We start from the raw sequence: 7,973 nt of genomic DNA on the forward strand, positions 1-7,973 counted from the left end.
AAATTTAAGTGGCTATTACATGTACAGTGGGATAAAAATCGTCATTTTTGAAGATTTTGCTTGAGTTTTCACCAGTTATATCGTTATATCGTTATTGCAGCCAAATTAAAAAGGTAGAAGTTGGGTGTCAAAGATCAAATTTTAAAGCGGTTAGAGAACTTTAATTTAATTGATTGAAATGATCTAGTTCAATATAAATTTTCAGGATAAAATTAATAATAAAACATTAAAAATTATTATCGTTCAAGTTATTCACTTCCAAAATGTTATTAAAATCCACTAATTCAGATATTCCTCTACTATATCCTGTACAAAATTTTCTTATCTTCCAATGAAAGCAACAGAATCGTCTTCCGTAGCGTAGTTTTTAAAGAAGAGCCAGTTGGAGGCAACAAATTCCGAAACAAAAAAAAATTATTTCATTGTTGAAAATCAAACATATGCGTAGAAGGATTTTTATTCATAAAATATGATCGTCTCTTGAAAGAATCTGGATAAATTTATTTTTTCATGCGAGAAAGGTGTTTTCTGACTTTGAGGGGGTGAATCAAAAATCAAATTCCTTTTTTATATTCAAAAAATGAAAAAAACAGGCAAAAAACGATTAAAAACTTTTTTTTACAGGATTCGATTATATACAGTGAAAAGAAATCATAAACTGTATATAACCGAGTCCGCCCTGTATTTTGCATCATTTTCATGGTGTGCTCTTTTTTTCAATCGTCCTCAAAAAATCATGAAATGACAAATTTATCAATATACTGAAATACCATTTTTTTCAAAAACCATTATGTTGCATCATGTTTATTTCCAAATTATATTTAATGTAACTTTCAAAATTAAGACATCATATTTTTTTTTTTATCATAAATGTCTGTATGTTTTGATTACGCTTGATTACGCTTTTGATATTCGCTCGATTAATCGAATACTGAAAGACAATTATTCGAATGAATCGAATATATAAAAATGACCCCACGATTAATCGACAATCGAATAAACGAAAAATTTAGACATCTCTATTTGCAGTCAAATCCCTTCCCACAATCCTCTGTATATTTATACCGTTTCCCCTCGCGTACTTATTGACGACACGGTCACACCTTTATTCCACACATCTTGCGCTGTTTCATGAGCAAATTTGCTATAATGAATGAATGCGACATTGAGTGGGGTTCATAACTTCGCTGTAATTTATACTTTGGATAACAAAAGCAACAAATTGATATTCATCACATCCGAAACGATATTCGTCCTGGCAGTGAATTTAAGTTCAAAATAAATTTTATTTGGCGAGACGGTAGCAACGGCATATGCAGAATGGATCGGATAATCTGATATTCAAGATGAAAATGACACTGGGTGGAAAAAATAAACATCAAAACATATTGAAAGACAAAAGTTCATTTGCTCATATTCAATGGATGCCTGGATCTGTCATTTTAATTTTCATTTGGAATATATAGGTTTTCGATGCTACTTCAACCGTGATGGTTTGGGGTACAATATCCAATAGAGGAAAGCGGACATTGCTATTCATCGACAAGGGCGTGAAACGTGCCTTGTGCCAAGGAATTATTTGGAAAAAAAAGTTTCTACTTCCAACAGGATTCAGCGCCAGCGCATAAGGCATTAGTTGTCCAGAAGTAGTGCAAAGAAAATTTACCGTCTTTTATCAGCACCTCTGAATGGCCCGCATCCTCTCCCGATTTAAATCAATTGGACTTCAGCATTTGGGGATACATGCTAGGAAAGCTGGGAGCAGTAAGGCATATGTCTTTGGACACTTTTAAGAACCGTTTGTTAAATATCTTAGATGAAATGCCGATCGAAGTCATGCGTGCGGCCTGTGATAATTTTAAAAAGCGTTTGCGAGCCGTAATCAAATGCAAAGGCGAAAGATACCAACTGAACTAATTCCACTGTAACTTCACTACTCTACCATGATAATAAAAAGAGAGCCAGAGAAGAAATATTCATCTGTTTTATTTTTATGGCATAAAAGACTTGTATGACTTTCACGGTGACACCCTGTATATTGTGAGAACAGAACAAGATTATACGAAATGAAAGTTCGTAGAATATATAAAAAGTAAAACAGACGGGGAATATTCAAGTATGTTCAATTTTTTGGAAGATAAGGAACAGGAACAATCATGAATTCACGTTAGAATATTTCATTGCTTCTATCAATTAGACAAGATCGTCCAATGAGTATCAAACTTTGTTAGTGAACTCCATAAACAAAAAACCAATTTTAACAACTAGTCGTAATTGGTTTTTTGAACATAAATTTTCGTTATACCCAAAAAAAAAGATCAAAACAAAGCATTCCTATTCCAGTTTCTACGTGGAATCATCTTCAAAATAAGTATTGACTATTGGTTTCCTAATAATATCACTCATAACTGTTGTTCCCCTATTCAATTTGTTCTAGTGCTCTGAAATGGTAATTTTCATTTCCACGGTTATACATTGCTTTGAGTTCTGGTGATCAATTTCCATTTGTATTGGGAATAGTTCGACGGGAATAAATTTTCATCAATATTATTACTGGTTGCAGCGATTTCCCATTTTTCTCTACGCTCAATTCATTGACGTGTTGTATACAGTGGCTTTATTCGTTTGTTCGGTTTGTCTCTCTGGGGTTTTTCCATCCCAACATGAATACTCCAACCGGAGGATACAGAAACAGCATATAAATTGTGAGAGAAAAAAATGGGTGGGTTATATCTATGATATAACCGCAAGGTTGACGTGGGACTACCTTAGCTTAGTAATCATTTGTATGTATTGATTGAATTTTTGATTGAATGAAACAATTTCCGAATTCAATTGAATTCAATATATTTGCGTTGTGAGTAAAATGTTTGAACAAATGCCATGTATCTAGTGTCTGCACGATCTTTTTTTTTATCCCATTTATTTATTTGAGGCTCATTAGTATTTTAGCTGTAACAGAGCCGAATTTTAATCGTGTACATGTCACATGATTATCATATCTATAATTAGCACATTACACACAGTTGCCATTCGCCAGTATTCCTTCTATACCATTACATATGGTACATTCACACAATAGCCATTTAGGCGTAAGAGTTTTCTATCTGTTCTTCCATTATCCAGTTAGACCGGACAGCGGAGACAGTTGATTGATCATTGTTGAGTTATTTATAGAACAGCAGCCCGATGTGTCTTGCAGAGCAGAGCAGTTGTATGGATGAATCGATCTTATTTCGACCGTGGATCGATCTCCATCGCTGATGATTGTTGCGTGGACGTAGGTATTCTGTAACAACACAAAGATGGTCAATGAGGGCCCTGAGTTTTGAACTCACGATCGATCGCTTACTAAGCGAACGCGCAACCATTGTGGCTACGGAGACCCCCCTGCACGATCTTACCAGGTACCTAAGTTTAGGAGACCGTGTTAGGGAAACGCATTCGAGTCTGCACAAAGGCAAACGAGTATAAAAGTACTCGCAGTTTGCATGTATTTGCAATGCCGATTTCCCCAGACACCTTGGTTTAGAAGTCTTTAAAGGTAATCAGATTTCAGTTGGAACAAAAATACTCCCGACCTGCATGAATTTGCAATCCCAATTTTCCTAGACACCTTGGTTCTGAAGCCTGTGTTGGGGAAACATATTTTAGTCAGAACAAATTGCCCTCGACTTGCATGTATTAGCAATGCCAATTTTCCCTCGCTCCATGGATTAGAAGTCTGTGGTAGGGAAACACATTTCAGTCGGAACAAAAATGCCCGCGAATTGCATGTATTTGCAATGCCAACTTCCCCACGCTCCATGAACTTGAAGTCTGTGTTAGAGAAACGCATTTCGGTGGGAACAAAAGCTGCCCCTACTTTCATGTATTTGCAATGTCGGTTTCGCCAATGCTGCTTGGTTTTGAAGTCTGTGTTAGGGAACATATTTCGGAGAGAACAAAAGTCCCCCTACTTTCATGTATTTTCAATTCCAATTTCCCCAACGCTGCTTGGTTTTGAAGTCTGTGTTGGGGAAACCGTAAATCGGGCCAATCAAAACGAGGCAGTTAGGGCGTTTAGATAACGTTTAACATTTTACAGTTATTCAATTATTTATCTAATGAAAAATGACATTTTATTAATTGCGATAGATGCGTAGAAATATTCCCTATCAATTGATGTAAACATCTTTCCGATCCAGTAGAAAATGTTCGAGTTATAAGCATTCGAAATCTTGCATTTTTTCCTGCATGTTCAGTGTTTATGTTTTCATTTTACCCCCCATATATTCCGGTTAGACGTAGTCCCACGTCAAAAAAGGAAGCGTGAATACGCAAATGCATTTCATTGATGCGTTTAAATAATTTAAACCGTTCCGTCCTCCTAGCACCTCTTAGGTTGGTTTGGTACATTGAACACCAACAGCAAACAGATGCCTTAAATTTGGAACATAAATCAGACAATCGATAAATTTATGCTCTGCCCCGCATCTATTGATCCATACCATCGACATAGTCTGGTTCGATGTGACGCACCCAAGAGAGTTCGTAAACAGACGCAAAATTGGTAATTCACCATCATCAGCATAAAGCAGTAGAGTGCGATGGTTAAAATAAATAAATGAATTAATTGCATAAAACCATTAAAAAAAACGTCTAGGGTGGCAGAAGTACGAAGGGAACAGCGAGTGTCCATTGGATAACTGGTGAAGTGATTTATTTTTTTGATTTCAATTATGTATTTTGAAAAAACGGCGTGGATGAGATTGATCTATTTGCATTTCCGAGCTCAATCATCCGATAACTTTGCACTACCCTGACCAAGAACATTTATTAGTATCTAAATGGTAAACAATATATATATATATATATATATATATATATATATATATATATATATATATATATATATATATATATATATATATATATATATATATATATATATATATATATAATCAATGAAAACTACCATCTTGTCCACCGTGCTGCATGACTGCTTACAAAAAACGATCATATTAGACTCCCGATCGTTCAGGATTCTTCATTAACAACATTTAGGATAGCATCAGAATAATTATTTTTCCGCGATGTGATGCATATAATTTTATATTATACTAGCTAACCCGGCAAACGTCGTCTAGCCTAGAATGGATTTTTTGTTATGAATACTTTCAAACATTCACGTTTTCTTAACACGTTAAGCTCCGATTTTTTTCTTGCTGCACTTTCCATTCAGTTCCCATCAAAAGCGTTTACACAATATCAGTGTCGGTCCCAGTTCCCAAAGATTCTTATTGTGTAAATAAAAATATTTTATATATTTTTATTTTATTATTTGGTAACTGTTAGTCCTAGTCAGTCAGCGTAGTTCTACCAAAAACTCGTCATTTTAATATTCTCGTATAAAATTCACAACTCTCGTTCAAGATTCTTCAATAACTTGCAAATACACGTTAAGCTCCGATTTTTTTCTTGCTGCACTTTCCATTCAGTTCCCATCAAAAGCGTTTACACAATATCAGTGTCGATCCCAGTTCCCAAAGATTCTTATTGTGTAAATAAAAATATTTTATATATTTTTTTTTTTATTATTTGGTAACTGTTAGTCCTAGTCAGTCAGCGTAGTTCTACCAAAAACTCGTCATTTTAATATTCTCGTATAAAATTCACAACTCTCGTTCAATATTCTTCAATAACTTGCAAATACATGTTCCACCGTTATATGAATTACATTTTTGATATGACAGCTCAAATCGAACGAGTTTTGCGCTTACCAACACATTTGGCGATCCATCAAACATCAAGAGGACTAACAACGCTTATCACGACGTAATTGCAGAACATATGGGAATTAAATTTTCCAAATTTTCCCATTTTCCACAGTGTTTTCCGAAAATTCTGAATTGTCATATTTGGTTCGAATATGATTGGTTGAAATATGTGTGATATTTTTATGGGACCCCTTCCCCTTCCAGAGAAGGGACGGGTTTCATACCATCATAGGAACATTTATTGAGCTTGTTTTAGAATGAGCGAACGTTCCAGGGGCGAAATTGGTTCTTGCGAAATGTTTTCAATAAAGCCATTCACATTGAATTACGAAATGATGCGAATATGTCAAATAATCGTCTTTACAACAAGTACAAGTTATACGAGATTGGTGAAACAAATTTATATTACTCACGAATCAAGTATATCTCGAACTCGATACAATTCAATATTAGAAAATTCAGTAAAGTATAAATAGAAATTCGGGAAATTATTTATTATCCTTCAGCAAGCTTGAATATCGCTTACATAGTTCCATCTATGTGAAACTGAGCAAAATTCGTTATATCTTGTTGCATCCATCTTGATTACCTTGTTCCAACTTTCTGATGTGGGCAGAGGCTACTGTCAAAGCAACGCGAATTCGTATTTTTACGCAGCAAAGGTTCTATCTTTTTTCGCTCTTTCGCATGTGATTCCGCGCTTCGTTCGAAGGCGAGAGAAGTTGGCAAAAATTCGCGTAAGTTTGTTTTCATTGTGAAGGGTTGAAAAACAAGCTTTATATTGTAAAATCCTCACATTCCAGTTTTCGTTCCATTTGCTCTATTATATCTCGAGTTATGCAGAAATTTGTGCTTCATTTGTATGGTACCGCCCCCTTAGAGAGGAGGGAGGAGTGTCGAGTCACCATAGAAACATTTTGTGTCCCCTGAAACCTCCACATGCCAAAAAAAAGTTCCGAGTAGCGATGGGCAATACTTTGAATATTAAATTTATAACCATTTTTACAGAATAAAACATTAATTTTCGAGAAAAAAAACCAAGAAAATTACCGGTACTCCTATTATTAGCGGACCAGGCAAGCGTTGGTAATAATTTACAGTGAATAAGTTTTGAAATAGAACGAATCAAATGATTTGAACGAAAGTGTGTTTGATGTTTATACTGCCGGAATAGACGGTACGCATTGTCACTCGATATACAAACGTGAAACGTTCATGACTCTTATGTTCATACATGTGTTTGACAGTGACCGAAAAAAATCACGAAGGAAATACGAGCAACAGAAATAACCGTAGCGAAAAAAGCGTGTGGTTAGAAAAGCCTATAAGAAATATTCTGACCCAGAAAAACATCATGGGTATTAGGCTGTCAAAAAAGTCCTGCGGTATTTCCGCGAGGTGTAAGCGCGTTGTAAGCGCGTACTTCTAGTTGTATTCATTGTATCGAGTCATACTATAGCTTGTTGGAAAGGTATTTTTGCGCGCTATAATATAGTCCTTGACAGTGTTTTGTTTGGTTAAGTCGGCATCTCAAGCTGCCAATAAAATTTGTGCAGTTTATGGACCCGAAACAGTTTCCATTTTTTTATTTATTTAATGTCAAACGTCTTCGACCTAATGGTTGTACAGACTGCTTATAGGGACTTAATTCTATTCTTATAGATTAACCTACTAATATTAAAATCGAACAGTTCAGATACCTCGTTAAAGACGCGGCAGCAAGCGTCTAATGGATTATTTTGCCCATATATGGTACGGTGATTAGGCATCGCCAGGACTCGATGGTGGCGTAGTTGTCGGGATGGTGCGTGTAGGCTAACGTTTCGAAGTAGATAGCTGCAGTCAATTTTGTCTGTCAATACATCGAAAATAAAAATTCTCTGTAGCATCAATCGTCGGCTTTCCAGGGTTTGCATTCCAATAAGTGCACAGCGCTGTTCATAGGGTGGTAGGTTGGTTGGATCATTCCAGGGCAGGCCACGTAGAGCATACCTTACGAAGCGTTTCTGAACACGTTCGATGCGCTGGATATGTACAGCGTGATATGGGGCCCATACTTGTACTGCGTATTCCAAGACGCTGCGAACAAAAGCACAGTACAATGAGCGTAGACGTCATCGAAATGAGCTGTGTTGCGTCTCAAAAATCCAACCATCGCATTTGCTCTTGAAATTGTGACCGAGACGTGCTCATGGAAACGCAGCTTGCTGTCAA

Source organism: Toxorhynchites rutilus, chromosome 1 (assembly GCF_029784135.1).
Source record: "Toxorhynchites rutilus septentrionalis strain SRP chromosome 1, ASM2978413v1, whole genome shotgun sequence".
In the NCBI taxonomy this organism is placed as follows: Eukaryota; Metazoa; Arthropoda; class Insecta; order Diptera; family Culicidae; genus Toxorhynchites; species Toxorhynchites rutilus.